At 37.2% G+C, this 24109-nt stretch overlaps 1 protein-coding gene across 3 annotated transcripts in view; it reads right to left on the bottom strand.

Moving 5' to 3' along the window:
* Positions 1-24109, bottom strand: part of ACVR1 (activin A receptor type 1) — a 155147-nt gene that overhangs the window by 103811 nt on the left and 27227 nt on the right. The window contains exon 2 of one of the 3 annotated variants that reach the window (XM_078147023.1): positions 20653-20677. The exons of the other annotated variants lie outside the window; for them this stretch is intronic. The gene's annotated coding sequence lies outside the window, so the exon portion shown is untranslated. The remainder of the gene's footprint in view (positions 1-20652; positions 20678-24109) is intronic. 3 annotated transcript variants of the gene reach the window in all.

Raw genomic sequence — 24109 nt, 5'->3', positions numbered from 1 at the left:
GACTCTGGGAGCTAATTCTCCAAGTAAAAAATTTAGCAGTTAAACTTTCTTAAAATTGGCTCTGGTTCATAGTTCTTCAGTAGTACTTTTCAGCCAGTGGACACTGAAACAATGAGTTTCCCTGGTGTGCCTCGAAACTTTGGAATTTCTATAATGAAAACTCCTGGAAACTCTTGAAATAATGGAAATTTCTCCAGCTGCCAGCAATAACGTCAATATAACATTCACCAAAGACTGAAAGCTGAAACCAATTCATAAACACTGAAAAGCACTGATCTGTAGTGTGTTGAAGGTCCCGCCAATAAAGTAGCAAGGCAGAATGTTCTTGGAATAATACATAAATATGAGAAGGATCTGGAATTTCTATGAGGATAACTTACCCCTCTCAATCAGATTGCAACCAGTCCATGACAGGAAATTTGCCTGAGGCACATAGAGGTTAAGTGACTAGCTCAAAATCTCAAAACCAGTATGAAGCATAATTTGAATGTAGAGAGATTTTTTTTGTTTATTTGTTTGTTTGTTTACTCCAGGTCCATCACTTTATACAAAACCCTCTGGAAATAATTTTTATCATTTCTATCATAATTATCATCATCATCACCACCACCATCAGCAGCAGCAGGCAATATGACATTTTGGGTAGCAGGCTGGCCTTGAGGTAAGAAAAGGCCTAAATTCCAAGACTTGCTTCTAACACATACAACTTGTCCTCATGCAACTCTTTTAAACTATAAATTACAGATGAGTTGTGGATCTTAGGAAGAGGGAGTTTTTAGACCAGGCAAGTTTCTTAAACCTGTAAATTACTTTTAAATCAAACAATAAGTTCATTAGTTTTAAGAGTTTTAAATTCATGTCATCTTTAAAAGCACATTCCCCTGTTTGACAAGAGCTATCCTGGCTAATTTTTAACACACCCTCTGCTGTACTGGGCTTACTTACAGACCCTATTTCAAAGACCATAGAACAATGGTAAGGAAAGGAGTAAGGGGAGGGTCTGCACTAAATTCCAAACATTTGAAAGGTCTAACAAATTCCCCTTTCCTTCAGGAACACTTCAAAAACATCAATATTTGCCAAACTGGAAGAGGAAATTTTGATTAGGAACTGAACTTTTCTATTCAAGTAGCTAAGAGGCACAAACACATTGGAGTGCTTACTTCTTTAGAAAAAAAAAAACAAAGATTATGCTGCCAAGAAAATTTAAAATGATTAATGTAAACAAAGCAGGGGAAAAAAGTCCAGGATAGAGCTTACCATTAATATCGCCCTAAGAGGCTCCTCTCATGGGGTTTGAACTTTAAGAAGAATGTTTTACAAATACCAGAAAACCTTTCCTCTCTTCTGTTTCAATTTAGCATAGCAGCTTGCTATATTTAATTAAATGCAAAGGTACATGGAAAATAAGATCTTGATGGCCTATGCAATATTTCCTTTTCATAAGAATAAGACCAGAATTCAGACAGTCACAACTAGGAAAAGCAAATCTGAGTATCCTATTTTTTTTTAAAGTGGCTCTGCTCCATATCAGGTCCATATCATATTACCCACAAGGTCTTGTAATTTAACTTCAAACTTCTTTAGAAGAATTATCACCTTCTGATTTTTCCATTTTAAAGTGCCAGGTGCTGCTTCTCTGTTATGACTCCCCTGCATTTTATAGAAGAGTGAGAGAACATTTTCTTGTTCCAAACACATCTGCTGAAGCAACCTGCTCAAGGTATTCATTGAATGATTTAACGAGGATAAGTGCACCTACTACAGACACATGGTTATAGTGATAAGTACAAAGTAATCACTTATGCATTACCTACTGCTATTTAGCTACTATGTGACCTTGTCCAAGTCATGTATCCTCTCTAGTCCTAAATTTCCTTTGTAAAAAGGAGGGGACTGGACCAGACAATCCATTTAATTTAGGGACATTTTCATAAATAAGGAATATCTGATTGGGGAAAATGTCTATTAAAAGTACAATGATTAAACAGTTACAAATATTCTCTTTTAAAAAAGAGTGAATCCATCCCCAGAGAAAGAACTGACGATATCTGAATACAGATTGAAGCATACTTTTTTTTACTTTATTTTTCTTGAGTTTTTTTTTGTCTATTTTTTCTTTCCAACATGACTATCATGGATATGTTTTGCATGACTACACATGTATAACCTATATCAAACTGCTTGCCTTCAATGGGTAGAAGGGGGAGGGAAGAAGGGAGAGAACTTGGAACTCAAAGTTTTAAAAATTAATGTTAAAAATTGTTTTTACATGTAACTGGGGAAAATGTTTTTAAATAAATATCAAAGGCAAAAAAAAATAAAAAAGAGCAAATGGTACAAATATTTATAGAGGCATTTTCATAGAAGCACAGAACTGAAAACAGTAGATCTATTTGACTAAGTGTACAAAACTATATGAAGATAATTGCAAAACACTTAATGGAAACACAGACTTATGGAAAAATATTAATTATTCATGAATAGTCTAAGGCAATATAATAAAAAATGACAATATTACCCAAATTAATTGGCTTATTTGGTGCCTTACTGATCAAATTACAAAAAATGTACAAGAATATCAAAGGAGGGGGCAGCTTGGTGGCTCAGTGTATGAAGCACTGGCCCTGGAATGAGGAGGACCTGAGTTCAAATCTGCCCTCAGACAACTCTCACTTAACACTCACTAGCTGTGTGACTCTGGGCAACTCACTTAACCCCAATTGCCTCACCAAAAAAAAAAAAAAGATTATCAAAGGAAATATTTTTTTTAAATGGGAAGAGGGACTAGCAATATCACATCTCAAACTGTACTACAAAGTAATAATTATAAAAATGATTTGGTAGTAGATTAAAAAAATAGGTCAATCAGTAAAACTAACTAGGTACATACCACACAGAAAGAAGCAAAGAAACCTAGTAGCCTACTGTTTGTTAAATGAAAAACCCAGCTATTGGGTGTAACAATTCACTATTCAACAAAACCTGCCACAAAAGCTAGAAAGCAGTTTGGCAGAAATTAACTTTAGATCCACATTTCATACCATATGCCAAGATAAGCTACAAATGGATACATGACCTAGATATAAAAGATCATAGCATAAGGAAATTAGAAGAACAAGAAAGGAATTTCCTTTCAAATCTACACAAAGGGCAGAAAGATCACATAGGACAACATGAGAAATTTTTGATTATATAAAACTAAAAATTTTTGTACAAACAAAAACAATGCAGCTTAAATTAGAAGAGAAAAAATTAACTAGAAGGAAAAAAATCTTTGCACCAGCTTTCTCTGATACACATCTCATTTACAAAATATACAAGGAATTGATTAAATTTCTAAGAATAAGACCTAATTCCTAATTGATAAATGATTAGGGAATATGAACAGGCAAAATCTCACTGACAGCCATTCAAGCAATCAATAATCATTATAAAATACTCAAAATCAAAGAAATGAAAATTGAAGTAACTCTCCTGTTCTACCTCATCTCTATCATATTGGCAAAGACGACCAAATAGGAAAATGACAAATGTTGGTGATGTTATAAGCAAACAGGCACAATGACACACTGCTGGTAGACCTGTGGAGTGGGTCCAGCCATCTGGAACACAATTTGGAACAGTACCCCAAAAGTCACTAAGCCACACATACACACACCCTTTCACCCAGCAATACCATTACTAGACCTATGTCCTGAAGAGATCAAATAAAAAGCTAAAGAATCCTTAGGTATAAAAATATTTCTAAGAGCTCTTTTTCACAGTGGCAAAGAACTATAAACCAAAGGGCTGCCCATCAATTTGGGACTACCAACTTTTCCATTCTTTCCTATTCATGCCTTCTACCTGCACCTTAAGGGCCACCTCCCTTCAAGGCAGCTTCCCTAACTAATCATTTTAAACTTTAGATCTTTCTCTTCATTACAATCTCATTTTGGGGGGCAGCTAGGTGGCGCAGTGGGTAGAGCACTAGCCCTGAAATCAGGAGTACCTGAGTTCAAATCTGGCCTCAGACACATAACACTTACTGGCTGTGTAACTCTGAGCAAGTCACTTAACCCCAACTGTCTCACTACAAAAAAGAAAAAAAAACTTACAATCTCATTTTTTGATACTTAATCTAATATTATCTTATCATTTAACTATCTTGTATCTGTTATCTCCCAAACTAGACAGTAAGCTCCCTAAAGTTAGGGACTCTTAGAACTCATACTAACTGAATAAAGGTGAAATCATCCAAATATAACAAAGACTATAATAGTTCACATATATTTAAAGAAAGTCCATATAAAATTTCAATGGACAAGTTAGACAAGATAGATATGAGCCACCATCTAGTTTGGGTTCATAGCTAAAAGAAGCACCCCAAACACATAGAATCTGAGAGTTGCAAGGGACACTCCCACAGCCAGGTAGTCCAAGCCATATAAGTGGAATCCCCTCTATAACACAGTCAACAAATGATCATCAATCTTCTGCTTAAAGATTTCCAAAGACAAAGGGGGATCTCACCACCACTGTAGGAAGCCCTTTCTACTTTTGAATGTCTTTTGCTGTTCTTTCATTTCATTCATGTCTGACTCTTTGTGGTCCCATTTGAGGTTTTCTTGATAGATATGGCAGTAGTTTTCCATTTCCTTCTCCAGCTCATTTTACAGATGAGGAAACTGAGACAAACAGGATTAAATGATTTGCCCAGAAAGTGTCTGAGGCTAGATTTGAGCTCAGGAAGATGAGTCTTCCTGACTTCAGGCCTGGCACTCTATCCACTGTGCCACCTAGCTGACCTTGAGCAACTTCAATCATTAGAAAGTGTTTCCTTGACCATCAAGTCTAAATTTTCCTTTCTGTACACTTGTACAATTTGCACATATTGCTCCCGGTTCCGTCCCCCTACTGATAAATGGAATAATCCCACCTCTCTTGCAAAAGTCCTTCAAACACTTGAACAAGTGAGCCCTTTTGTCCCTGGATCATCTCTTCTCTAAGCAAAATATCCCATGTCCTTCAGCCAGTTCTCATGACATGGACTCAATGCCCTTTATCATCCCAGTTACCCCTCTTTTGGTCACTCATCCCCCCAAAACAAACTGTGAAGACTTTACATTTACCTCTGTTAAACTTCATCTTATTAGATTCAGCCCACCATGATGACCTGTCAAAAACTATGGCTCCTCACTTTATCATCCAATGTTTGACAAGACTTCTCAAAGAGAAAGAAAGACTAGTTGACCTGCAAAAGGAAGTAGCAATGGCATCAAATAATTGGTTCTAGGTCAGACACCAAAAGAATGATCACCAAATAGAAAAAAAAAACAACCCTGTACTTCTCCACAGACCACACTAAAGGGCTAACAAAGCCACTATCTTAATCAAAAGACTAGAAGAACATATTAGTTTGAAGAACCAAATCATCACTCTCGGTCAAGGCCAAGGATGGGTGAGGCAGATAGCCTAAGGGTGAATAATGGCAGTCTATAATTTTAAATGCAGGGACAAAATTGCATACTTTCAACTTGATAACAACTTGAAATTTGTACTTGAGAAATGTCACTCAACAAACATTTAAATGTCTACTCAGAATCAGAAATACACAGACAAAAATGTCTTCGAGGAGTTTATAGTGTACCAGGAGACAACATGAAAATATATTTATTTAAAGCAAGATAATTAGAAAGGAGGCATTAACAGTTGGGGGTGAGGTATTGGATATTAGGGGAGGCTTCATGTAGAAGGTGACATTTGAGCTGTTTTGTTTTGTTTTTTTTAAACATGAGATTCTAATGATGTAGAGGTGAGGAGAACATGCATTTCAGGCAAGAGGGACCATCCTTAATTATGGTCACCAGACACACAATTAATATTAGGAAATTCCCTCACATCATAGCACAGTTTAGTTGAGTAACTAAATAGTGTATGATGAACTACAGTCAAAAAAGGGAGGTAGATGAAAGCAGGGCCTCCAAAGAAGTGAGAAAAAGCAAGAGGACAAGGACAAGGACCATGAGCCCGGATTTTTGATAGCAAAATTTCCCCTTTTGCAACCCAGACAGCAATAGTTTAAAAAAAAAATCACAAAAGCCAGGAATCCTGGGATAGGGGGTAGGACTGGGTAGGCTCTTAAAAGATATTCATGCAGAATTTCGGAACCGAAAGGAGCTTTTGAGGTCATTCAGTCCAGTTACTCACTTTAAAAGATTAGAAAACAAGGAAGGGGTTGGGGTGGGGCAATGTAAGGTATGTGACCTGCTCAAGATAACACCACAAATTAATGACAGTGCTCAAGTCTCCAGGCTTTCTGGGTCTTTGCTTTTCTCACTACACTTTGCTGCCTGGGATGGTAAGGTACTAAGAATTATTTCAAGAACCAATCTCTGTCTCACTGCTTCATAGACATATCTCAGATGCCACATTCTTTTCTCTTTTACATGAGTGGGGGTGGGAGTAAAAAAAGGGTAGGGGTAAGGGAAAGGTTGAGTTTGTAATCTTTCAGTACTTTCTTTCCACCCACTGTCATTTCAGCAGAATCTGAATCTTCCTAGCAACTAGTTCTGTTCTGATCTATGAGAAGAGATCTAATGGCTACTCATGACTTAAGTTCTGCCATGCAAGGTTGGCAACACAGAGCCCTTAATCTTCGCCCTCTCCTCAGAATAACATAACAGCGAGATCCTTCACATTACAATGAGACAACCTGCCTTTTAACGACCGTCTGGGGAAGATGTGGCAATCCTTGATGATTACATTCACACAGAATTCTATGGTGGCTTTCATCATCCCATGATCTCAAAGCACTTTTTATATGTGTTCATAGGGATACCACCCACACCTGGTGTGGGACCAGATTTTCTGGTTTTCTAATAGAGCCTGGTATGTTGGTTCTCCTTAGGTTGGCAGTCTGTCTGACTGTTTACCCATCGTGGGCAAGAAGCAAAGGGAGCTCTGGAGTCACATTTCATTAAGCCAACAAGAAAGTAAAAAAATAAAAAAGGCATTTTAAACAAATGTTTCTAAAGAATCATACTAGGTATAAAGAATACCTCTTCTGCCCCTCTGCCTTCCAAGGAAGAACCAACAAAGCAATTTAAAATTATCACCTTCCACTCCCCAAGGGCACTGAATTAGCAAAGAGCACTCAACATACTTCATGGAGAAAGGCAGGTTAGTACAAGTGGGTCCTATTTTAGAAAACATATCTATAAATGCACATATATGAATGTGGAATGTGCATATACATATATATGCATAAATGTTCACATATAAAACACATACATGAATAAAATTTAGGAGTAATTATTCATCTCACACAAAAAAAGAAGCTTTCATATCACAAGACAGGGGTTCTTAAGCTTTTTTGCATCATGAACGCCTGGACTCCTTCTCAGAACATCATGTTGCCAACATTCACAAATGAAGGAAATGTTAAAATTCAATTTATTAGAAGTTAATGAAAATAAAGATGTAATTTTTTCTCACCCACGTTCACAGATCCCTTGAAATCTAACCACAAACCCCTTGGACATGTCCACAGACTCCAGGTTAAGATCACCTGCCCTGATGAATTTAAGCCTAAATTCACCACTTATTACTTATTTGAGAATAGAAAGAGGAACCTAAAACCAAATCTCTAGCAAGCCACTACCAAGAAAAAATGAATTTAGGTCAAGCAACTTCTAAATTAAATGTGTACACCTTACCAGAAATACATGTATTTTTTTTTAACATACAATCAGGTAAAACCATGGTAACAGCAAGGAAAAATGTCAAAAGCAATTGAAGGACTCTCATAATTCTTGGAATGGAATACAGTATCAAAAGAGCCTAGATTTAGAACTCAAAGGTACCTTGGCGGTCACCTTAGCCAACCACCTCATTTCACAGATAACGAAAAGAAGTTAAGTAACTTGGGCAACATCACACAAGGAGTAAGCCCTGAGTCAGGATTTGAATCTACATCTACATCCTCTTTTTCTAGCACTCTTCTCCATCATACCCACTGCTTTTACTCTCTGGTTACTATACAGAAGATAATTATCAGTATATAGACACTTGTAGCCAGACCACCCACTCCCAATAGGTTTGCATAAAAATCAAGTTCTATAATGAACATTTGTTTTCTAATTGCTTGATATAAACTGTCAGTAGCTGACATGTAGATCAGCTATATTTATTTTCCCAGGCTGACCAAGCAGCTTCCTTTCCCCACAGCATCCCCTTCAAACCTACAAACTTTTTGTAAAAGACAGGACAAAGTCAAATCAAAAATCTTGAAAAGAGATCTCCCTCCTTTACATTGTCTCACCCTGAAAAGCCTTCAAATTAACTCCAGACATGAAGCCACAGGCCTATCCTGTACAAGCACCTTAGGCATGCCTGGGAGAAGCTATCTGCTTCAGACAGAATGGAAACTGATTTCTCAATGTCTTTTGGAATTTGTGGGAAGGAAGTGGGTGAAGAGAAGAGACTGACTTCAAGGAATCCCTTTTCTTCTTCCTCTTTCCTTTGGCAATCTTACTCACTAACTTGACTTCAACTGTCACCTCTTCCACATAATCTTCATACCTAATATCATCAATTATCACCAGGAGTTCTTAAATCTGTGCAGAAGACTGACAAATCCAGGTATCCAAGCCCTTTCTCTCCAGTACCCCTAGCATCACATCTTCAATGGCCTAATGGGTATTTCCACCTGGGTGTCCCAATTAGCATCTAAAATTCAACATGTCTAAAGTGGAATTCACCACTTTTCCCCCTAAACATGCCCTCCTTTCTATTTCTGGTTCACTCCTCAGACTCCCAAACTTATAATCTCAGTCACCCTTGACTCTTTCCTTTCTCTCACCCCACCATATCCAAGTACTTGCTAAGTCTTGAAACTTCATCTCTAGAATATCTTTTAACTGGATTGCTGTAATAGTCTACTAATTAATCAGTTTTCCTAATTCCACTTTACATGTCTCTCTCCAATCCATAGTTCACACTGCAGCTAAAATAATATGCCAGTGACAGATTTTGTAAGGCACTCCCCTGCTCAAAAGCATTTAATGTATCCATCCTACATCTAGGATAAAATATAAAATCCTCAGTCTTAGGTCCAACAAAGTCTGTCTCCAATCTAACTTTCCACTTTTATTTCACCATATTCACATGCCAAACTGACTACTAGCAATTTCATATACTCACAATGTCATCTCCCACCTTTGCACAAGTCATCCTCAAGTCTAGCATCATTCATTCCTTCCTCCTCTCCATCTTTCAGAGTTCCTTATCTTCAAGTTTCTGTTCAGGTGGCACCACTAACACAAAGCCTTCCCTTATTCCCCTAGATACTAATTAATTTTCCCCTCCTCCAATAACTTTGTATTTATATATCTGTTGCTGTTCAGTCTTTCAGTCATGTCCAACTCTTCATGACCCCGGTTGGGGTTTTCTTGGCAAAAACACCGGAGTGGCTTGCCATCTCTTTCTCCAGCTCATTCTACAGATGAGGAACTGAGGAGCCTCGATCTTGTGATCTTTACTAGGCGTAATACTTCAGCATTTTATTTTAGATTCTCTAATTTTTGTGGTTGTTTGGTTGTGTTTGTCATGTCTGACTCTTTGTGACCCCATTTGGGTGCCATTTCCTTCTTCAGCTGAGGTTAAGTGACTTGCCCAGGGTCACACATCTAGTAAATGTCTGAGGCCAAACATACTCTTCGTACCAGAGTCTCACGATAGTAGTGGCAGGACCAGGAGCACATGATGAGTTTTTTCTCTCTTACAGCTCAATCTAATTCCCTGTACTGTGCATACTTCCTAAAATAATACTTATGGATAATGAAGCAGGGGTTGGTTCCGGGGCTCTATCCACTGCACCACCTAGCTGCCCTTCCTTATCTGCATGTCCATGTTAAGTTTGTGTACAATCAAAGTTCTTTGAGGGCCATGACTGTTTGGAGGTGGCTTTCTTGTTTGGTTTTAATCCCACAACTAACTGCATTCTCATGCACAATGAAGCAGGCATAAATGTTTGTTGAATAACATCCACGTGTGTGATCTGCTGAGGTATCCAACCACGTAAGATAATATAATGCCACCCAGGCCACAGATTCTGAAAGCAGTGATTCCCAATCTCCTATAGTTATCCCAGGATGGGAAAAAGTGAATTCTCAAGTGAATTTTAATTCACTTTAATTTTGTTCTAATCTGTAAGGCTGGAAGAAATGGTCAGGAACAAGGATGCTCGCCCAGGATTTAGTAGTACAGGTAAAATACTAAAGAGATACAGAGAATGAGAAACATTATCATTTCCTAAAGCTATTTAGGGCCCAATATTCTTTAGGAACTTTATAATACTCAACAACTATTGGAGAATCTTGGGGCAGCCAGCCGGCACAGTGAATCAGGAAGATTCATCTTCCTGAGTTCAAATCTAGCCTCAGACACTTACTAGCTGTGTGACACTGGGCAAGTCATTTAACCTCAGCTGGAGAGGGAAAATGGCAAACCATTCCATATGGGGTCACAAAAAGTCAGACATGACTGAAACATAACCAAACAATTACAAAAATTAGAGAAACTAAAATGAAATGCTAAGGCATTATGCCCAGTAGAGATCACAAGATTGAGGCTATCAGAAGTCCTAGACTTAAGAAGCCAAGAAAAGCAAGGGTAATACTACAGATCAATCTAAGGCAGGGACTTAAGTATACTACTATGTGAATAAGTGTGGCCTTTAGCAATTAGACCACCCAACCCCTGCTTTACTGTCCAGAAGTATTATTTTAGGAAGCATGGCACAGTACAGAGAACTAGATGGAGCCATAAGATAAAAACTTGTTATGTGTTCCCAGTCCTGCTACTACTAGCAATGGGACACTGGCAAATGACTTTACCTCTGTGAGACATCTAAAAAATGATGGAGTTGGGCTGGATGTCCTAAAGTGTTTTTTTCTATGTCTTATATGTCAACACAACTTGTGAGAATCAATCAAGCAATAAACATTTATTAAGCACCTACTGTGTACCAAGCACTTTGTTAAGTGCTGGACTGGGACTGTCCTGCTTACAAAGCACTGCCTACTCTAAGGATAGCATTAAGATCTTTCCATGCCTCCACCAAAAAAACTATCTCAATTTCTATAACCCCATCCATCTCATGAAAAAGCTAAAATTTCAATACATAAAAGGCCAGATTATTAACAATCTTAACCCTTTTCACCTAATTTGTCTACCAAAACATAGAGAAACTGGAGTGGGAGTGGGGGTGGGTAGGTGGGGAAGAGTGCCAATTAAGAGTTGATTAGGTAATGGATAGGATGGCTAGAAGGAGGTAGATATAATATTTGAGTACAGTCCTTTATAAGGAAAAGACCTCAAAAAAAGATTCACTTAATTGTGTAAGGGAAAGAATTAGCAAAAGCCCCAGAAATGAGAAAAGAAGCAAGTAACAAGATGTCAAATACACTGTCAAAACATAGGAAAAAAGGTTGAACGAACAGAAAGAGAAGTTTAGTGGTGGGAGCTGTATGGATCAGAATACATTTTTCATTTTATTTTTATTATTCAAGTGAAAAAAGGTAGCACCCTTAAACTAATCAGCAATCACCACCTCCCCACAAAACACCCTTACAGGTATTGAAAATATAGGTGTGCTTTTCTTTACATGACTACCATATTTGTGACTGTTTGTGCAAACTGAATTTTCCTTTGTTAGGTATTCTCCCCATTGCCTTACAATATATTTTTGGATGTATTTCCATGCAATAAAATTCCCCCATCACAAGATTGCAAATTTGTTTTTCTAAAACAGATAATAGGAAAATTTTTCTAATAACTTATAAGTTGAATATATAGTATAGTATATAAAATGTATCTGGATAGTTAACAAATTAAGATAACACAGAGAAGCTCATTTTAAGTTTTTTTCTACCACTGCCTTCCACACACACAAAAAGATTTAAGACAGCAAATTAATTCTCATCCCTACAAAAGCCAAGCCTTACTAGAGTGAAGGCAAATTTTTAAAAATTCTTAGGATAATTCTAATAGTGAGGACTTCTTTAAACTTAATACACTTTGGCGGACAGAGTTGGTTTCCAAAGTACCTATGATGTCAAAATGTGACAACAATACAAACAATACAAATTACAATCCATCCACGTCAGCTCTCCTCCATGTCCTCCTGTAAGTTGCCAAAAGTTGTTCACAGTCAATGTAGTGAGCCAAAGAGCTGGAATCCTCCACCAATTTCTCCTAACATGCATCCCAGAAGGATAATAATCTTCTACGATTATAAGGGTAAACGAGTGAGGTGTGTCTCTGTGGCTCTTATGACATCCAAAATTCTGGCCTCCCCAGCCACAGCAGTATCACTTGATTAACCACTAAATAGGTAAATTTTTAAGTCATCTAATTTTGCAGGTTCACTGTTAAAAATATATATCACCCCACACCCCCATCATTAAATCACTCTGCCAGCTACAATAGGTTGTTAAGTAAACTAGTGAAGGATAAGTGTAGAGAGGATTTTTGTTCACATACAGATTAGACTACATGTCCTTTGAGGTCCCCTCCAACTCTGAGATTCTATAATATTATAAAGACCTTCACAACTTGGATAGGCAGCTAGGTGGCACAATGGAGACAGTGTTAGACAGCCTCAGGAAGATCTGAGTTCCAATCTGGTCTCAGATACTTAGATCTGAAACATCAGTTTCCTTAACTGTAAAATGGGGATAATAACCACCTACCTCCCAGGGTTGTTGTGAGGATCAAATGAGATGACATTAGTAAAGTACTTAGCTCAGCATGTGCTACACAGTGGGCACTAAATACTTTATTCCCTTCCTCTTTGCTCCTTTCCTTCCCTTACTTCCAGTGCTTAGAAGCAATGTACCAGGAGTGCTCATCAGGAATCTTTTTTTTTAAAGTATCTGTAGGTTAAAATGAGAAAAATATCATGCCATTTCCTCTACAGCAACAAATTACAATCCCACTCCCCTTTTAAAGAAGGTTAAAAAGGTAGATATCTCTACAGACAACCTCTCTCTAAGGCTAGTTCCTCCTTTGCCTAAGCTAGTGATTTCATTCCCTCTCCTCCCTTTATCCAGGACCTCACTATTCACGAACCTTGTTCTTTCTTGTCTACCTACAAACATACTCAAGGCTCCCCAATACTTTAAAAAAAATCTTTTAACCCATCTATCCCATCCAGCTGGTATTCTCTATTTGGATATCCTCCCCCACTCCATCAAACTTCTTATAAGTTACATAAAATGGCAGCCTCCACTCTTTCCTCCATCCCTGTAATCTTGTTTCTCTTTCCACAGCAATTGCTTTCTAATGACTCCAATTCTCTCTGAGTAAGGCCTCCCTTATCACCTGACTTAATTATAATAACCCAACAGGCTGTTTCTTTCCCATCCAACCTTCGTACTAATTTTCCTTCTGAATAGAGGAAAACATGGCACTCCTCTAGGCAAAAAAAAATCTTCAAAGACTTCTTACTGCCAAGTACACTCAAACTCTTTTGACTAGTAGTCAAGGTCTTCTACCCCACTTTTCTAGCCTTATGTCTTATTATCCATTCACATTTGTATTATACTACAGTCAAAACTTTGCTTTACAACTCTCTAATATACTAATCATACATTATAGTTATCTATCTTCTCCCCCACTAGACTCTGACCTCCATGATGGCAGGGCTCATGTCTTATCTCTACTTTCTACTTCTTTTAGCACAGAGCAGGTATTTAATAAATGTATATTGAAGTGAATCTGGTCACAAAAGATTTGGGAGAGGGAGAGGAGAATGATAGCTCAAGTACGGGCAGGATTATAAGGTGGAAGGATTTAGACTTATCCTTTTTGGTGGCAAGAAGAACCAGGAGCAAAGCAAGCTAGTTCCAATGAGGAAAATTAAGGCTTGATGTCAGGAAAAATTTGCCAACAATTTGAGCCATCCAAAAGTGAAATGAGCTACCTCCAGAGAGGTGCTGGTTTCTCTCTCCTTGAAGAGTAAAGTCGTCAAGTAAAGTCTGGATAATTTCTGCATCCTCTATGTTAGTAGTGTCAAACTCAAATAGAAATGGATCTCTGCCAGTTGCAAGACTTAGAAAACCACAAATTAACATTATCGATGTTGTGTTGTATTTTTATCTTGTTAAACATTTCCCAATTACATTTTAATCTGGTTCTGGCCACACTTGGGAGTTTGGTGGGTCTAACACCTCTGATCCATGTTATAATTCATTTCATATGTAGTGAGTTGGACTAAGTAGATACTAATATTTCCTTCCAAATCTTAAATTCTATAATTTGGAGACAGAAATCACTCAGTCATAGAATATGAGAGTTGGAAGGGATCTCACAGGCCAGCTAGTTCAACCCATGTGAGTTCAACCCAATAACTTCAACCACAAGCCTGACAAGAAGCAATTTGAGACTTTCCCTGGATATGACTAGACAGAGAAGATTCAGGATAAGGGAAAGAACTGTGGTTACACCTAAGCATTTCATTGCATTCCTTCAAGATACACGTCTCTGATTAATTTTGGCTGTCATCTGCTAAAATATAACTTTTTATTCATTTTGAATATGATAAAAATTTTAAAAAGCAACTTTTATGCCAGTTTTGATATAAAAGTTCCATATTTATCACTAATATCCTAAATTGTCAGGTGGGTAAGAAATATCAAAAGGGTAAGTAAAGCTAGAGATTTCCTAATAGCTGTAATAAAATGATTCCTATTTAAAATATATACTATTATCCCACATGACAGCTAAAGGAAAAAAAATCCTCCTTAATAAAAAATCAGAGATGACCTTATAACATGTGTCCAGCTCTGAAAATTATTTCCAAAACATTTGTAGACTCACAAATCTTCATTATCAGCCTCTGAATAATGGCATCCCAGACTACAGGCAGGAACTGTATTTCAAATCCTGCACTTTTTCTATGATAAGCTTCTTACAGCACTCATTCTGCAAGGGTCAGGCAGGTCCAGAACCAAAGACTACACTGGATTCCACTTGACCCTCAACAGAAAGAAGTTAACTCATTCTACTTGCCTCAAGCAAGGAGCAATAAGATTAAAGAAATTTTTCACTAGTCTATGGTCAAGCAGATGTGAGTCCCATAATTTTTTAACAAAGCCACTTTGGTAGTTTGTTGATTACAAAACACCATCCAAATTAACAGAGCCACTACTCCAAAAGTGGATCCCATGCTTATGCAACAATCACACTGGATACGTTGATAGAAGGCAACTTCAGTCACCTTCTGATGATCAACATCAGTCAGGAGATGAATGAGAGATATCCTCTCCAAAGTTTTCTGGTAGTGTCATGAAAGATGTCTTGTTCAAAACCCAGCCAAAAGAAGATTCCCTATAAATGGAAAGCTCTTGCCTGTGACCTTGAGCTTAATCTGTGAGATTCAGTCACTCAAAATATCTACCTAACATTCCAAATAGGAAAAACCAAATGGATGATGAATGCATATCACACAGATTATGTATATTATCCAGATTATATATCCACAAGAAAGCTGGGCTGCTTCGTGTTACCAAAGCACATCTTTCTACCATCAATATTCCATCTTCTTACATCTTACTCCCTGCCATATACACTTCCATCCAGTGACACTGGCTCTCCTTGTTGTTCCATGAACAAGATACTCTATTAGTCAGCTCCAGGAATTTTCTCTGGCTGTCCCCCAAACCTGGAATATTTGCCCTCCTCATCTCCCCTTACTGGCTTCCCACACTTCCTTTAAGTCCCAACTAAAATCCCAACTTCTACAGGAAGCCTTTTCCAACCCAATTAAAATTCTTAATTCTAGTGCCCTTTCCTCTTTTAATTATTTCCTATTTGTCTTATATATAGCTTTTTGTACAAATTTGTTTGTTCCCTCCATTATATTGTGAGCTCTTTGAGGGCAGGGACTGTCTTTTACTTCTGTTTCTATCCCCAGTACTTAGCACTGTGTCTGGTACATAGTAGGTGCTTTAAACATATTTACTGACTTACTGAATCATAGAAGACCACAATTTCTATAGAATCAAAATTTCAGGTAACAAATTGCAAAGAAATGTTGAGTGGATACATATTGCCAATGACAACTTGTGCTCTAAAAATGAGGCAAGAGAAATAAGGATATCTTACCATAAACAGAGGCATGCAAGTCATGCAACAAGAGTGAAGATAACAGATGGGCAGCCTGAGGGTTGTACTGGCCTCCACAAAAAAATATTAGAAGACACAGAGGATGGCAAAAAGCATGGACAAGAATAACACAGGATGAAACCACATGCTTTGAGTTATAGTCTGCAATGGTCTGGGGAGGGGGGCAGGGGAGGGCAGATACCAACAATGAAAGTGGAAATTATGGTATGATCCATGGTAGTACACACATAAAACAAACAAAAATGAAATAAACAAATACAACAATGCAAGATGTTCAGGTTGTAGGCATCAAATTGGTATACATATACACATGACAATTATCATAGAACATTAGGCATTCCCTTTCATCATTTGGTTGTTTCTCTTTTCTTCTCCCTTTTTCAAGACTGCTCCCTACCACCTACCCCTTTCTCTCCAGATTGATAGCTCTCTTCTTTTAAATTGCCCTTCCCTCTTCCACCATAAAATAGGATACCAAGTTCTGATCTACCTATCAATGGAGTTAGTCTCCTACTCACTAGAACAGAAGGACATTGAATATGAACATCCCAGACACCATAAAAATTCAGTTGTTTTCACCTTCCTATCCATCCACTTAAATGCAAAGGCCATGCTTGGAGAAGCTAAACATAGATTCACAATACAACTTCAAATTCATTCCCTTTTACAAACACCATTGTCCACTGACACCAATCCTAAAAGAAAACATGCTGAAGTGAATGATTTAAAAAAAATTTTAAGGGTGAGAGAACAGGGGAATGAAAATTAGTTGTTAAAAGAAAATGCCTTATACACAGAAGGCACTTAATCAATATTTGAATTTAAAGACAACACAGCTCTTTTCCTTTTTATTCATTATAAAGAATAATTCCCTTAGAGGGGAGGATGGAAGGATGAGTAGAAACCCAGTAGATATCAATAATAAAAGAAAAAAAAAGAAGACACACCTGAGAAAGGAAACAGGAAGTGCTTTTATGTCCCACTGCTACACTTGTCAATAATTGAGAGGGAAATTGACCCTCTGAAAAATATTACTACTACATTTTTTTGAAGATCTATTGCCTTCATTTTTTCTAACTGTCCCGTCCCCGGGCCAGTCAAACAGACAAGCATTTATTAAACACTTACTAAGTACCAGGCATTGAGCCCTGAGGATACAAAGAACTCACATTACAATGGACATGAGAAAGTGTAAATAATTAGATACAAAGGGGAGGGGAATAGAAGAAGCAGGGACTGGGAAAGGTCTCCAACAGAAAGTAGGATTAGAGCCATATAATCTTCCAAACATAAAGTCTTAATTTTCTAATATCCAGTATGAATGAATGACAAAACGTTTATTAAGTGCTTACTTTATGCCATGAATTATGTAGAATAGTACTGTAAAAATCATTATTATGAATACACACGTGAAAATCTGGTTTGAAATCTAGTGGAAAGAATACTGGGCCTAGAGTCTGAAGACCTAGGTTTGAGATTTTGTGGATCTTTACAAATCTCTCTGAAACTTGGGTTTGCTCAAATGTAAAATGAAAGGGTTAGGCTAAGTAACTCCCCAAAGTCTCTTCTGGCTTTGCGGTAAAATTTTGAGTTTTGTGGGGAGAGAGAAGAAATTTAACCCCCTTACTCTTTCACTCTTAAAATATTAAATCTTAGTGGAAGCGCGGAGGGAAGCAGAAAGGACAAAGGCAAACCTAAACTAATTTTTTTTTATTATTTGGTTGTTAATCCATTGTATTTTTTATTGACAGCAATTTGGCTTTCTACCAACATGATATACTTTAGGAGAAATAATGCTAGAATAATTTCAAGCCATACAGTAAAGGTTATAAAACCCCAACAATCCAAACTGGTTTAACAGTCCTGTGATGTTCTGCCATTTTTCCACTTTGGCTCTAAGAAGAATAACGAAGCCAAATAAATGACTTAAACAGAGCAGACGAACGCAGTTGGCCTCGTACAGGTTTCATCTTGAAATCAATTGTGTGTGGCCTTTCTTGGAGCAAAAGGATGCTTTAACGCCTGCCTTTCCAATTACACTGAGTTCTTTAACTATTCTTGCCAAAAATGGGGAAATGACATACATGGGGTGGGGAGCCCATTGACTTAATTTTTCAGTACAGAGCTTAGAAAGGCAATGCAGCTGGACCAAGAACTGAGCCCAAGGCTGAACAGATGGGGTAGAGATAGGGCTGGATTTCCTGCAAAATTAAGCAGTGTTTTCAAGAGATCCTAGTCTGTTCCTTGACTCAAAGGCCTGTATTTTGAAACATCAGTATTCCCTAGGGGATATTAAAATCTCATGGAACACCAAAATTTCAGGAGCAGGTGACCCAAAGGGCAACAGAAACACGAAAAACAGGGATAAATAGGCTGTAATAGTGACATGCATAATAAGTGGGGTAAAAGACAACATCACTTCATCCATCAAGAGTTTAGGGTAACAGGTGGACAAGTAAGTGTTTCACTGATACCCATGAAATATTAAAATACCCAGAGGAAAGTTTCTAGCCTGTTGGATAGATATTCTACAGGGACTCTGTGGAAAGACATGGATAAGAAGGCATCAATAAGCTTCCATCATTGATAGGGAAGAAAGTATTCTCCTACCTATTCTTCAAAAGTTAACTCAAATGTCACTTGGTCCAAGAAGCCATCCTGAAGCAACCACCTCTCCCTCCATCACCCCACCCCCCCATCAAACACTCACAGATGAACTAAAAGACATAGATGGGGGGGCACAGCCTCTTAGAATATGTGCCTGGCTAAATTTAAATAGCCAAGTATGTTAATTTTAAGGAAAACTGATCAAGTCACTGATCACAAACCATTTCAGAATGTTGCTAATTCATCTTGTGAACAATCTTTTCTCTCAGACCTCACAAAGTACTTTATATGGGCATGCTCCTCTAATGAACTCATCACAGACAAAATGTGTTACAGCTACTTGTTTGTCTCACACACCCAGCTCACCCTAAGGTGAGCTCTACATGGGCAGAGACCAATATCCTCAGAGCCCTGTCTTCTACCCCACACAAAGCAGGATCTAAGGCAGGCAATTAGTAAATTACAAAGACCACATCCCCTCTATACTACAGAGCTTTTCCTTTGTTTCTTTCAAAAAAATTTTAATAGGATTTAGAAATGGAAGGGATTTTAGAGCTCTAGAATCAAAGCCTTTCATTTTAGACTAGAGCTCAAATCCTCCCTAAGACACTAGTTGTGTGACCTTTGACAGGTCCTATAACCTCTCCAAAATTCAGTTTCCTCATCTGTAAATAGATTAGAATAGCAGCTATCTCAGGGGCTGTTGTGAAGATCAAGTGCGATAAGATTAATTATATCAAGATAACTTAATAAATGTTTGTTGACTTCGTGGCTAACTCAAAGAAAAAAAAACGTAAACATTTATTAAGGCACTTTATAAAGTGCCTACTTATGCAAGGCCCTGTGCTAATAAGCACTTTACAAATATCCCATTTGATCCTCACAGCAACCCTCAGAAATCACTACTACTATTATCATCCCTATTCTACAGTTGAGAAAACTGAAGGAGACACAGGTAAGTGATTTGCCCAGGGTCACAGAGCTAGTAAGTATCTCAGGCTGGATTTGAACTCTGGTCTTCCAGACTCTAGGCTGGGTGAGCTGCCTCCAAGCAGTTTAACTAAGTGAGATTAACACAATTCAAGAGCTCTGAAAAACTTAAAGCAAAATATAAACATAAATACAGATTTAGAGCTGGTCACCTAGTACTCCCATAATTTTTACAGATGAGAAAACAGAGGCTTAGATATTAAGTGACTTGACAAAGGTCAACAGGTAAGCAAATGGATTCAAGATAATAGATAAACTTTAGCAGAGATCAAAACTGTTTGGGTTTTGGTCATGGTTTGCATGTGAATTCATTTTGAATGACTATCCATATTTGTAAAAGATTTTCTTCATCTTGTCTTGTCAGCAGGTGGGGGGTAGAAGGAGGGAGATAATTTGAAACTGAAAATAAAAGAAAATTAGAGGGAAAAAAAACCAAGAAGTTTGAAACTAAAGCTTCTTAGAACTACACTCTATCGGTCATTCCCCAGTCTCTCCTATAGTCAACATTAGTAAACGTAAAGTCACAATTCAACACAGCCGTCTATCACTACCTTGCCACCTAAACAACCATTTTTCACTGAGTAAAGGCCACATATTGTCAACAGGCTTGGCATGAAGCCCTTATCTACAGAAGCTTATTTCAGTCTTATTTACAGTCAACTATACTATATTCTCACTTCATCCCCAAACAAAAAAAAAATCAGTCTTCTTGGATTTATTTGAGACAAGTAAGAGTCGAAGTGGGAGAGTGCTACTTCTGTGCATTTGATGGCTCCCAAACATGAAGGGCTGCATGAGATACTGAGGAAAACACTCATCTGGCAGAAGACTTGGGTTGGAATTCCAAGCCCAGATAATTCCAAACTTGGGAAAGCTACTTACCCTCTCTAGGTTTCCATTCCCTCATCTATAAAGCAAAGGAAATAGGGTTAGATGAGCTTCCTTCCAGCTCTAAATTACTGAATAATTTATAATAATAAACAATCATTATAACTATATTATAGTATAACAGAATATATTATATGTTATATAATATATAACATATTTTATGATATATTATATAATAATATGATATAATACATATAATATTACATATATTATAACTCAAAACTCTAGTCATCCTCTTTTATAGATCAAACCCAAAAGCTTCCTTCACCTTCAAAATTCTTCACTTTCAGGTCACCCTTACATCACACAGTTCATTCCTTCTGTCCTGCTTAAAACTTCTTCCACTTAGACCACTATTGTCTAGGGAGCTTCTTCCTCACCACAGCACCTGATGGTGCATCAATTACAATTTAAACTGATCCTAAATCCCACATACTTCATGCAGCTTTCACACACATATACACTTCAGACAAACTGAGGGCTGGGCAAGACCTTAATTTAGAAAGGTCAAGGTCATCCACTGCACCCCAAGCCATCACCTTAACTTTTGTCTTGTCACTGGACTTAAATGACTCTGGAAGCGATAGTGAGGCCAAGCTGAGGCTTCTGTGTAGTTCCACTTAATTCCAATTCATGCTAAAGTCAAGACATCACCCCTGAGGTATCATTGGTCCTCTTCAAGAACAAAGAACAAACATCAACAACAGGCTTCTACATCTCCATCCCAAATATATATACATATATATATATATATATATATATATATATATATATATATATATATATATACACATATTATATATATATATATATATATATATATATATGTGTGTGTGTGTGTGTGTATAACATTAACCTATATGTTATATAAATATCTTGTCCATTCATGTAATTTAATATTTCTAATCTGGACATCCTGTATACATCCATTGATATACCTCCCGTTGCAAAATACTTATAAAATAGGTATCTGAACTCTTCTGAATGCCATATACAATTCATTGTGGTTTTCAGTATTTATGCAACTCAGGACTTACTACTTTGTTTTGTAGTTACTTGTATGCAAGTAGTCTTTTTAGAAACCTCAAAGTTCCAAATTCTATAGAAATGCATATTATTCAACAATACTAAAAAGGCCAACAACTTTGAAAGATTTAGAATGTCTTTCTACACAATGAGTAACTCCAATTCCACAGGACCTGTGATCAGTTAAACTACCCAAATCCTAACCTCACCTAAAAGAGGTGACAGAGTTGTACAGATTAAAGCTTTTTTTATTTTGTTTTGGATGTGGCCAATGTGGGAATTTGTTTTGTTTGATTACACATGTTTATAACAAGAGTTTGATTTTTCTTTTTCTTTTTTTCTCAATGGGAAAGTAGAAGAGATAATGCATATTTTTATTGTCTGAAAAAATAAAATTTAATTTAAAAATGAAAAGAAAAAACGCTTATTATTACATCTTATTCTACTTGCCAGATTTTAACTTCCTCCCCAGCAAAGGGTTTTGTATATCCTTCAGTCTCACAGATTTTCAAAAAAGTCTTTGTTGAATGAATGAACCCAAACTTTGTATGATACATAATAATGCCTTATGAAATGAGTTACTTTTTGGAACATAATAAAATAATATCTGTGGTGTAGAGGTAAAATGCAAGATATTTCTGGGAAGTAGAGCTAGGAAAAAAAAATTTTTTCCTTCTACCAACTTAAAAAAATAAAATGAAACTTTTGTGAAAAGTGAGGCCACTTTTAAAAATTTAACATACATTATTAGCACTTAGGTCCCCAGTCAAAAACAGACCTCTATCCAGACCTCAGCAAAGATACTTGAACTTGACTCATTCAGAGAATTACTTTCTTCTTTTGATCTTTAAGTTTTAATCAAACGTGGTTAACTCTCTAGAAGAGCAAGCATTAAGCAGGACTTAAGAAAAGAGGGTGGGAAGGAGAAGGAAGAGGAGAACAAAAGAACCGCCCTCCCCCTCTCAAAAATCATTTAATATATCGTTTTTTTTACTCTAATACTTTTGTCAGGCTCTGCAGCTGTTGTCTTTTGCAGTTGGCACTGATCATTGCCAATCTGGGACTAGTTTCCAGTGAAGACAGCATTGTTTTATTGGCTACTTAGGCAGTGCATGCACCATTAATGGAGTTTTTATCTCTCCATTTTCCTGTCAGTACAGAACCAGCCAGTCTGACTCTGTTATTATCATTAAGAAAGCTTATTTTTTTTTCCACACACTCTTTAATCCAAAACAACATCTGGAACTTCAGCCTCTATCATATAAAGGGGAAACAGATTTAAAGGGGAAAAGGAAAATTTTTAAAAAAAAAGAATACAGTGTAAATTGAACAACTACCAGATTCCAATCCTCTAACTTAGCTAAATAAATGTATTTTAGTATATTTCCAATACCCTACTCAGCTGGAAAAGAAAATATCTTTTCCACACCAATGTTGAGCTTCTGTCCTCTCAAATACTTTTTACATAAAAAAAAAATCAACTTGGAAAAGTAATCTACAAAAAAAAAAACCTGAAGCATATTGCTTTCCTGAAGGACACATCACATTGTGAAGTTAATATTTAGACTATTAAGAATTTGGAACACAACTGGGGGAAAACATTTAGAGAAAAAAAAAACCTTCTGCAAAAACTTTGCAGCTCTATACATTACTGGGAAAACCTGGCGCCATTAAACCCAGAAAATATGTCCTCCTGTAACAGACAGCTGTCTCCTCTGTCATTTAAGCAAGCTTTTTGCTTAGATCACACTCAGTGAGTCATGGAATCGATAGGGGAAAACACAAAGCCAGACATGCTGCAGACCCACAGTGAGAGAGCAAGTTCAAGACAGCAGCACCTCTGTCACCCTCCAAAATATATGCCAATTAGACAGTCTACACACATACAAACAGCATAAATGCACCACGAAGGAGGCTTCGGCCAACCTCTTGTTTCATCTTCTCTTATATTTGTGCCAATCACTTTCAATTAAAAACTGACTCTTGCACTGTTCCTAAACAGAACAAGGAAGTTCTAGACTGAGCACGAAATACATCAAGAAATGCTTTCAGTCCCTCACATACCCCTCACTGCCCCAATGAGTTAACATACGCCAGAGCTCAAAGGACTTACTTTCTCATTAGTGCTTATCTCCAAGCAGAAGACTCTCAAAATATTTTAATGCAAAGAGAAAGCTACATTTTGAGTATCAGCAAAAACAGGGGTTTTAAAAATTTGTTGTTGTTGTTGTTGTTATTGCTGTTCCATTCAGGAAAAGAAAAAAAATCAAAAAAACACCACTAAAATGTCTAAGCCATAGGCTCCTGTTCAGACTTGAAGCTGTGTCTTAGAGCCCCGTGCAGTCTGCAGTCTGTTGTAACGATGGACTCAGTAACCTGATCCTCTCACAGTGGGAGATTTGAGTAAGCACTTCCTTCTCTCTCT

This window comes from Phascolarctos cinereus, unplaced genomic scaffold, assembly GCF_003287225.1.
Source record: "Phascolarctos cinereus isolate Bilbo 61053 unplaced genomic scaffold, phaCin_HiC Scaffold_726;HRSCAF=1367, whole genome shotgun sequence".
NCBI classification, from domain to species: domain Eukaryota; kingdom Metazoa; phylum Chordata; class Mammalia; order Diprotodontia; family Phascolarctidae; genus Phascolarctos; species Phascolarctos cinereus.
The sequence above is the reverse complement of the archived record's forward strand: the minus strand, read 5'-3'. Positions and strand labels throughout refer to the sequence as shown.